Consider the following 11,076-nt stretch of genomic DNA (forward strand, 5'->3'; position numbering starts at 1 on the left):
TTTCTTCCTTCTCTTATTTTGACCTACTTAGATGTGAAATAGCCAGCTAGAGGTTTCTTTCTCTACTCATTTTGTTGATTATGCTGTACAAAGCCCAAACTGCTTAAGCAAACATTAATTCATCTTTCTCTTGCTCTTTACAGAGGAAAAAAATGGCATTAGTTTCCTCTGGAGTCTCTCAATTACAACTTATTTGGGAATCCATCCTCTCCATACCGAATTTTGTGAAAATGTGTAATGTACATGCCATTAAAAAGTTACTTAATCATAAATATTTGACTATTGGAAGTAGTGCCCATTTTGCTGGCTTTGTGCATGCACTGACGTGGTATTTGAAACTGTATCCCATGGCTGCGTTAATTATGCATTGCAACAGCTGCCATAGATCCAGTAGTGCCAGCTCGTCAGAGTAGGTTTTGCTATCTGAATCATGAATACAGGAAAAACATCATGACAGCACTGTGCCTACAGTCCAAGCTAAGTACAACCATTATTTTTTGATTCCAGTGCTGTTGCAGAATGCTCTTATACCTGGATTGAATCACATCTGCATTTCCTCCACGACAAAAGCTTTGCATTATGTTTCATCCTTATTTTTACCAGAAAAGTGTGACCTTCCCACTTCTGGTATTTTTCAGGTTTGCTACTCAAACAGAAAACACTACAAATTACAAACTTCTTGCTCTTGGAGCAGGGTAATGTCTCATGAGAAAATCTGAGAGCAAAGTAATAAAGAACTTCATGATGAAGGTGCTTGCATATAAGGCAGATAAACAAAAGAAACTGGATGGGAACAGTGAGAGCTAGCAGAGCAACAGAACTGCCTAATAGAATACTATGTAGGTGGAAGGCATTTTTGTTTTTTAATTCAGGTGATAAGTCTGAATAAGACAGAAGTAGAAAAAGAACATTATATACACACATTTGCAGGTATTCAAGTAGCGTCATTTAATTATTAAATGTTGAATGTTTGATGGTCAGGTATATTCTTTGTCTTCCTTCTATTTCCATCTTCCTGCAAGGTGCTGTGATCTACAGTGAGAAGGATTCTAGGTAGAAGCCCTTGTATGTAGCAGCCAGAAGGTTTTCAAATACAGAGCTCTTGAAATCATTTTCCAGAGTTCCCAAGCAGTCTCTTTTTGTATCCACATTAAATTCCAGCCCTAAATAAATAAGCCCTAAATACATTCCTAAAAAAGGAAAGGTTTAAGAGGAAAAATACCAAAATTACAAGAACAGTAATTCTAACAACAAAAAACAACTCTCAGGTTTGTCAGGCATCTAATCTCTGTAATTCACCCAATGACGACAGCATCCTGTGCTCAGCTACCACCTACCCCTTCTCAGCCTTCTTATTCAGGAGTCCCTTTCCAGAGTAGGACTCTTATCCTTCTCACTGATAACCCCACTCCCACAGTATGGCTGTTAAGAGGCTATTTTTTTTTACATTTTATATATCCAGGGTATAGTTTCTAGAGGAGTTACTCCTCAGTAAATTCAAAGACTTTTCCTTCAGGAAATGTAAAGCATTTAAGAGAAAGGCTTGCTGTCTTAACTGTGGAAAGACATCAGAAAAAGGAATTGCTTTACAATGGTTAATCTACAATAATCTGTATTTATTTAAAACTTGTGTTCACATAGTTGGTCCATGCTCTTCTGTCTGTGAAGTTACATAGCCTGTTCTCCCATAAGCATTGTCTCATGGAGCTCATTTCTCCTCAGTCTCTCAGCTCTTTATCATCATCTATTTATTGACTCAAGTCAGATGCGCTTAGGCAAGTGCAGAGTGGCAAGACTGAGCTTCACAAATAGCTGGGTGTAGTGACCACCTCATTACTCAGATATTCAGGTTGCAACATTTGTTTTTATTAGTGTGTCTAAGAGCCAGGAGCTGAACAACATTTTCTTGGAAAAGAACAAGAATTTAGGCCCTAATCCAAAAAAGCACTTAAGGACATACATAATTTCTATTATATTGACTTTAATGGGATTACATGTAAATGTTTTGCTGGATTTGGGTGTCCATGAACTAAATTAATATAAGTCAGTATTTCAGAATTTATCTAATTACTGTGTTTATTATAAATCTACTACCACAGGCATTTCAGCATTTAAGCACTCAGGTTAGGACTTGTCAGTATGATAATTTTTGCTGAACTGTTTAAAACAGACAATAATACAGCAACAGATTTTCTGATACTGCAGCTGAGTAGGCAACTGTTTACCATGCATTTAGAGTCTGAAATTTCCAATGTTTTCTTGATTTTCTTACATTTAAGTGTAAAAAAAAAAAAAAAAAAAGACAAACATACAGACAAAAAAAATGGACTGGGACAAACATCCAAATAGTTTGACCCTTTTAATCAATCAAAATACTTAATTTGGCTTTTTAAAAAATAAAAATAAAAAAAAATCAACTGAGGTTTCCAAACAAAAGCAATGATTTTCATTTTTATGTACTAGGACAGGATTCCTTTTTACAGCTTTCAATGACTTATAAATCCTATGTTTAGGGAGAAGAGACCAGCAGCATTTAGCAATGAATTGATACACTTATGTGAAAATGTTTAGTCAGATGAATTGCTGTCTTCCTTCAGCCAATACCTTGAAATGAAGGATATACTTTTACATTACATTTAATGGTGAGTAGAAACAGAGTATGCATAGAATGAATCTCCATCATTTTCTTTTTGACTACAACATGGAAATCAAGTGCTAGAGCTATAGTGGAGCAAATACCACTTCGTTCACCCATCTGCAGAGTTTCACTTGGCCCCTGTCTCTCCACAGGTACCACAGAGACAAACCTACGCGCAATGCAGAACCCCAGCCCTGCAGAAACATGGGCATACGGTTAATACACTTCATATTCTCTGCTGGCAACAAATTGCTTGCTACAGTGCTAAAGCAGATGTCCTGGGAAGCACTGGGTAGGTCCAGACAGCCGTAAATGGTGTGTGTTGTCATAGCCACTCACATCACTCCCTTACGGGGCTTGCTGGCTGTGCCTTCACTTTGCAGCAGCAGGAGCAGACAGATGTCCTTCGGAACCCCTGTGGCATCCCCTCCTCCAATTCCACGTACCCTAAGTAGTGGGAGCTGTAGCATGGCATGCCAGATCCCTTCCTTTATGGCCTTGTTGTGAGACTGCATGTTGCACACCCCAAGGATCTCTGAACATCTATACATCATGGGACAGTGGTGAGGAACTGAAAGACTGACAGATCGAGCACTACTATATCAATACTGCTTAGAGTGATAGGTCCCTGGAGCCAACTATCCTGCCAGCCATCCAGGTTTCATATAACAGGTAGTAGCTGCCTTGTTCTGAGAGCAGGCCAAGGAATAAGGCACCCATGCACACAGCATGGATGAAGAAGATTTAAGGACTTCAGAGTAAAGCAAGGAGGTAAGTTATTTAGTAGCATAGGTAGTTATGCTTTGAGGACAGCCAGAGATTTGAATGGAGACTATACTCCTTTTTAATAAATGGGATTATTTGCTGCTTCTGAACAGATCCTTTGATTAACACAAACAACTACCCAGTTCCTTTCAAATCAAAAGCTGTTCTCCCAGCAACAGATAAGGGGCTCAGTAACACACCACTGATTGCATTTTCTCATCGGCTCTATGTAGACCTAGACCTTTTCCTGATACTCTTAATAGAAATGACACAGGTTTTGAAAGAATTTATACTTCCCTAACAAAACATACACATGCACCAGTAGTTTAGAAGCAGGCTTTCACTAATTTTACATACAGAAGTTCTGAATGAGCTAATAATTAACATTTCTAAAAAATAATACTGCAAGTACAAATTTAGAAACCAAAGGGAACACCACCCCCCCTCAAAAAAAAAAAAAAAAAAAAAAAAAAAAAAGTCTTAAATGCTTGTAACTTTGGCTTCTTGGAAGAAATTTTTGTGAAACGGACTAATTAAAACTGTGAATCAATTCCTACAGACAAATGGATGTAAAGGAGAACAAAAATGTAGTCTCATTCTTTATCTTTATTAGGTGGCTGAATATTTACAGCAAATGTAATTTTACACTTCCAATTATAGGACCACAGAAGCAGCAGAAAAATCCCTAAAATCTTCAGCAGAACCACCCCAAAAACTCAAAGTATTATATTGAGATAGTGCAGTGCTGTTCACAGCCTTCTGCCTCAGACGATCCAAGCAAACACCAACTGAAAATCCAGATTTTTCTAGAGATGCAGCATCGCTGCAATTATTCATGTATACTCTGAGAATTACTTCAGACTGACTGTTTCTCATGCCTCACTCACTAATCCCTCCGTCTTCTGCTTGAAAACTGGCTATACTCTGCTCATTAATTTAAGGTCTGAATGAAATTGCAAAAGAGACATTGAAATATTTTTTTCCTTCTGTGTAGAGTCAGACAAGCTAGTTTCAAAAAGCCTAGTAGAGCTGTCTTTAGGGAAATCTGGTTAAGTAGCTACTGCGTACTCCACTTTTTTGCAGCAGTAATTCACTGAAGTGTTCAGCAAAAACTAGACTGTATTTTAGTTCAGGCAAGTACGTGCTACTTAGGATTTAAAACCAACTGAAAATATTAGCAAAAGCTTTTTTCCTCTGTATCCATGTGTTTCTACAGTAGATCTGTGTAATAACTCACCATACTTCTGCCTGTGCAATTCAGTCACTTCAAAAGGAAGATTTTTTCTTCTGCTACCAAGAATGTTTATGTGTAATGTAACCTCAGTTACTGTCACTGAAAGTCATTTTCATTTGTTTCTAACCATAAACTGAAGTTATTCTGAAATTTTGATTAAGAAGCTGAAGACTGAAAATAAAAAGTCATATAAGGTCTTCTCATATAGCAGTTGGGAAGTAATTTAAACTTAATGAAATACATATATATATATATACACACACACATGCACACACATTTAAGACAATGAATTTATCAACCACATCAATAGAAGCAACTTAGCGAATATGACATTTTTTTTCCAATCTGTTAGTTCTGACCAAAATTCCAATAATTACATATAATGAAATGTTAAAATCAGTTGTACTTACATCTCTGGCCACAGCATGACAGATGCATTAACTGGCACACGCAAAGGCTGATCCATTCCAGTTTTTGGTTACTGAGGGTAGTTTCATCATCATTTTCTGTGTGAATAAAATAAGCCAACATGTAATAATTCTTAAAAGCAAAATCTAGATTTACTCGTAGCAACAAATCATATATTTCTAAAAGCATAAATGCACATACCATGGTTTTTACTATTTACATATCAAAACCAGCCATGTGAGAGAGTGACTTGGCCTAGCCATTTTAAAACACTTAAACCACCACTGCACTTTGATTGCTGTTATAGACGCACACAAAATGACCTATTTTAATTGTGATTTCTTAGTACAGCAATTCAAAGAGCTGTGCAAGAACACTATTGCAGTTTCTCCCTGGGACAGGCTCTGCCCCCCAAACTGGGGTGCCCACTTCATCGCACGCTGCTCTCTTCTGCCAATTCTACTGAATAGCAATGATTTCTGGCTCCATCACCCTGGGACACTCCACATTTCACAGGTCACTCTTTTTAGATTTATTATTGATATTTTGCTGTGCCTGTTTGCATGCATCGTTTTAGTAACAGAACACTTAAAATGCTTCCACTTACAATACTTTCAAGCATAATCATGTTGGAAGCACTGTGGGCACTGCTCTGATGGCAAGGCAGGCAGCACAGACTACACAGGCTCACTTGATACAAGTTCATCTGAGGACTGCAGCTTTTCAGAAGTCCCAGTGTACTGACACCGCTATGGACATATCAAATCATTTAATTTTTCACACCTACTTTCAGAAGGGGCATTTGCACTACAAAGCTACCATCCTGCAGGTACAAGGTTTAACTTCTGAAAGCTATTCAGGCACTAGAACTACCTTAAAAAAAAAAAAAAAAAAAAAAAAAAAAAAAAAAAAAAACCTGCAGTACTTCCTTCAAAGTTCCTCAGTATTTTTAAAACAGAACCTGGTGATAAACTCAAACAGTAACTTTCACCCCAACCTAAAGTGATAGACAAGGTTCTCAGTTTCAAGCACAACTGAAAAAACACCCCGCAGATCCCACTAAAATTAACTCTAAATTCAACTATTTTTCAAGCCTTAGCTCTAATGGACACTTCACTTTTCTAAAAGCACAAGTGCCACAATGCTGCCATTACCATGCTTGACTTAACCATTATGATTTCTTGACAGCACCTTGGTAATTGCTTAAAGCTGTCTCTTCACTGAAAAAGCAGGGCCCCCCATTTAACCACAATGATCTATGCACTCAGCTTCTATGTCAGAAATTCTTCTCTTCCCTAAGTAAAAGAAATAAGGGAAATTATGTACACAGGGAAAGCCACACTCAGAGCATTTCCTTCTGTTACGCAGCGAGAGACTCCAAGCCTGGACTAGATATGTTATATCTGCAGTTTTCATACTGATGACACCATTACAAAGTTATATAGACACAAGGAACATTCCATTTGTTGATTCTCCATTGCCAGGAGGCAGTATTATCTCACTTGAATATTCCAGCTTCCCTTTATTTTTAGATGTTTTTCAAGACATCACAAAGCACAAACGCAGCACATGTAGGCAAACAAGTGAGCAGCACTGCTAAATTCAGTTGTTGGCAGCAGGGACTGGTTCATATCATGCAAATTGGCATCCCTTGTAGAGTCACAGTGGAGCTCCTGCAAGAAAACTGTGAATAACCACTGCCAAATCTTGTATTTTTGGGATGTGAAGCATAGCGACAAGGGAGGGTAGTTCTTCTTCCTCTTACCCAAAGCCTCTGCAATTGCTTACTCCCTTTATGCTTGTAATAAAATGATCTCCCTTAAGGACATGCTACTACCAGCATAAGGATTTTGGAATGACAGCCATTTGGTGGAGACTGGCTCAAAAGCTGTGCATAGTAAAAGGATTTGGTGGTACTGATTGGTGCTCACCTGAACATGAGCTGACAAGCATGACGGTGGCCAAGAAGGCCAACTGCATCCTTGCTTGTATTAGGAGTAGCGTAGCCAGCAGGACCAGGGAAGGGATCATTCCCCTGTACTCAGCTCTGGTGAGGCCACAGTGTGGCCTTGAGTACTGTGTTCAGTTTTGGGCCCTTCGCTTCAAGAAAGACATCAAGGCCCTGGACCATGTCCAGAGAAGGGCTACGAAGCTGGTGAAGGGCCTGGAACACAAGTCCTGTGAGGAGCAGCTGAGGGAACTGGGGTTGTTTAGTCTGGGAAGAGGTGGCCCAGGTCAGGCCTCACTGCTCTCTACAACTACCTGAGAGGACAGTGTGGGGAGCTGGGGGTCAGCCTCTTCTCGCAGGTAGCTAGTGATAGGCCTAGAGGAAACGGCCTCAAGTTGCACCAGGGGAGGTTTAATTTGGAAATGAGGACACATTTCTTCTCAGAAGGGCATTGGAAGAGGTTGCCCAGGAAAGTGGTGGCATCACAGTCCCTGTGGGTGTTTAAGGAAAGGTTGGACCTGGTGCTTAAGGGCATGGTTTATGGTTTAGCGGGAGATAGTAGTGGTAGGGGGATGTTTGTAACAGATGATGTTGGAGGACTTTTCCAATCCTAATGAGTCTATGATTCAATTACTGCATGCCTTCATTGCAGCACAACGCCAGATAGGCCGTAAAGGAACCTTAACATAGAGAGAAAGGGGCTCACAGGCAGGGTGGCAGCAGCCGAGCCCCAGGTAGTGGCTGTGGCAGCTGCACAGTTTTTGTCCCTACAGCCGATCCTCAAATATGGCCCGCAGGCAACCCTCATTGAGGGCAGCATCGGGTGCAGGCCTGGCCTCCCCACCCCCTGCCACAGGACATGGTTCAGTGGTGACTTTGATAGTATGGTGATGGTTGGACCAGATGATTATGGAGGTCTTCTCTGACCGTAATGATTCTATGATCAGCTACCATTCAAAACCTTTGCTGATATAATATTAAACTCACAAAATTACTGTTCTGCAAGTGCTTAGTTATGAAAATCTACATTCTTGCACCAACATCACTTCAACTTTAAGTTATCTATTGTTTTTAATATGTTTTTAGTGATATGAATAGTGGTATATTATATTAAACTAGATTTTAAAAGTAAAGAAAATACTATATATTTTCTGAAAACCTCAGCCTTATTTTTACCTATCATTAGGCTGTATGAAGTACTTACTTTCATCTTAGTAATAGCAAGGTGATTACTTGGGCACTTATTTGTATTACACTTCCATAGATTCTGAAAGAACTAGCATGACCCCACCACTTTAAAAGGTGAGAATGTAGCCATAGTTGTTGGCCATGGGTCTAAATCCATTGGTTTGATCAAAAGAGTTCTTTCATATGGCTCTTGTAGCCTATGGAGCAAATACCACTCCATTCACCCATTCGCAGAGTTTCACTTGGCCTCTGTCTCTCCACAGGTACCACAGAGACAAACCTACACGCAATGCAGAACCCCAGCCCTGCAGAAACGTGGGCATATGGTTAATACACTTCATATTCTCTGCTGGCAACAAATTGCTTGCTACAGGTTGTATTAACATATATAATCTGGCTTTACACTAATTAGGTCATTTAAGTCCAACAGCAGAGAAAACAACATAAAGCTGGAATATACAATATAAGAAGATCAGAAAATGGAAGTTAAATTTTATTTACAAGACACTTATAACAATACAAGCCTTTCTGCACACTGTATATCAACACTATTACTAACTCGTCTCAGCCAATTTCAATAAAAATGGAAACAAAATATTTTATTCCCAATTATGAGCTTTCTAAACTATCAATGCAACACACACGTCTTTTTATATTGTATCTTGTAGAGATTAGCCTGCACCATGATTAAATGGTCTTGATCTCAGTTAAATGCATTCTTAAGGTACTTAAAATGTACTGCTTCATTACTGATATTTTTACAACACTGTCAAAAAGAAATATCATTTTTCATCCTGCTTTACTTCATGATAGTAATTAACAAGAGTCTTTAGATGCTGGCAAAACTGTCCCTTTTGAAGTTCCTACATAGCTGTCACCCTGGAGATAAAGACAGATTATTCAATCTTGACATTATAATTGTGAATACAAGATAAAAGAGTGGATTAGCAAGTTCATAACTTCATGCCTAAAAAAGAAAAAAAAAAAAAGAAAAAAAAAAAAGAAAAAAAAAAAAAAAGATCACCATGAGTTAATTCTACTTTTAGTTCTGAGGGTTTAAGGAGTTCCTTAAGGATGAAGAGGGAGAATATCATCTCTTGAAAGGGTACAAAATGAGTTACATATCTTTTTGAGCTGTCTTGCAGCTACACCTCTTCACTTCCATACATTTTTTTTTCTTTCTCTCTATAGAAATAACAGGAAACAGAGAACAGAAGACTGGTTGTTGCAATCTTTTGTCTCTAAGGCACTGCAGGAAACAGACAAGACCAAAGGTTGCATCCCAGTGGTATTAGGTCATTTAGGTGAAGGAGGTGAAGGACTTGATCTACCAAATGCATCGTGTCTTTCTCATAGCAAGCAGTTAATGGAAACTTTGTGGCTGGGAACCTGAGCCAAGGACTTTTCAGCTTCTCATACTGTCCTGCCATTGAGCAGGCTGGGATTGCAACAGGAGCTGGGACAGAACTAGGCAGCTGACCCTAACTGGCCAAAGAGATATTCCATACCATATGATGTCATGCTGAGCCATTAGTGATCATGAGACTCATCTGGTATTTGTACTCAGCATTGCCGTCAACTCCATACTTTGGGAACTATATCTCAGAAACTTAATAATTGCACCTTCTATTTTTTTATTTTTTTTTCTTCAGGAAGCCCATTTATAGAAGGTACATACAGGGGGAGATTTATTTTCCCCACCTTTTCACTCTCCCTTTCCTTCACCTCCCTCTTCTCCTACAGGCTAGTTACAATAGCTCTTCAAAACTTCAAGTATCCTTGGGATGTTCAAACCAGCATGTTCTTCTTGTTATGTCTCCTGATTGCGCTTCAGGTTTTGTTTAAGGTTAACAAACTACTTAGGAATGCCATCTAGAGACCTGTCCTGAGGCAGGATAGTTATGAGTGGCAGGGAGTGTGGGAGGATATGAGCAGGCATCTACAGCAGTGGGCACTGACAGTGCTTCGAAACAAATGCAAAATCCTAAAAGACTATCAGAAAGCTTAAAAAAATGTGTCATCACCCTGGCAACTCCAAAGAGATATGAAAGACTGCACTGTGCTGGGGCTTGGCCTATACTTACTGAGCTGCAATCAATGCCTTTGTAACCCCTACGGCACGGCCAAGGCCCTGCGGCCTGGCCAAGGCCCTGCAGCAGGCCCTGTGGCCTGGCCAAGGAAACAGGCTGTGCCAGCGTCAGTTGCCCCCGTATCCAAGGTGAAACAATGGATGAGAAAGTCAGGTCATTTAGAAAGCAGAGGAACTCCTACTCAGACTGGGAAGGAAGAATAACTTGAGGCAGGCTACTCTGAAGTGGCTGAGCTATCACAGGAACACACAGAGGAAAATATAAGAGCATCAATAACTACCTCGGCAAAATATTTTTCTAGTAGTTTTGCACACACTAATTAAACAGCATAAGATCAGATTCCTTTGCCCTATTGATCCATTTTGTGGAACACAGGAGAAAGGTGGTCTTCAGATCTGTGTACATATGTGCTTATCAACCTGTGGGCAAATGAACAAAGTAATATTCAATGCAACATACAGCTTTTTAACAAGTCAATATTAATATTATATGTTATAAATTTAAAATTACATTCATACCCCTCAAAAGCTACATGATCATTTTATTGTACTCAGAAATATAGGTGGAAAGAAAAAAAAAAAAAAGATAACATTCTTTCCTGATAACATTCATAGCCTGAGGAATCCCAAATGGTTCTGATTAGCTATAGACAAAGCAGCTGTTGTGAATTTTTATTTTACCTTTTTTTTTTTTCTTAATTATTGAAGCCAATGGGTATTTATCCTTGAATTTCAGCTGCTGAACCCATTTCCAAGCTTTCAAGTATTGCTTAGAATCATTAAAGTTCAAGTTTTTCCTTAAGGAT

The 11,076-nt window shown here is 39.1% G+C and overlaps 1 long non-coding RNA gene across 3 annotated transcripts in view; it reads right to left on the bottom strand.

Moving 5' to 3' along the window:
• LOC118169262 overlaps positions 1-11,076 on the bottom strand; it is a 409,250-nt gene that overhangs the window by 298,922 nt on the left and 99,252 nt on the right. For 2 of the 3 annotated variants that reach the window (XR_004751988.1, XR_004751987.1), the window contains exon 2: positions 5,048-5,143. This is a non-coding gene — a long non-coding RNA (uncharacterized LOC118169262). Of the gene's footprint in view, positions 1-3,989; positions 4,210-5,047; positions 5,144-11,076 lie in introns of those variants that run through there. The other variant, XR_004751986.1, reaches the window with a different exon arrangement.

The sequence above is a fragment of the Oxyura jamaicensis genome, chromosome 6 (assembly GCF_011077185.1).
Source record: "Oxyura jamaicensis isolate SHBP4307 breed ruddy duck chromosome 6, BPBGC_Ojam_1.0, whole genome shotgun sequence".
NCBI classification, from domain to species: domain Eukaryota; kingdom Metazoa; phylum Chordata; class Aves; order Anseriformes; family Anatidae; genus Oxyura; species Oxyura jamaicensis.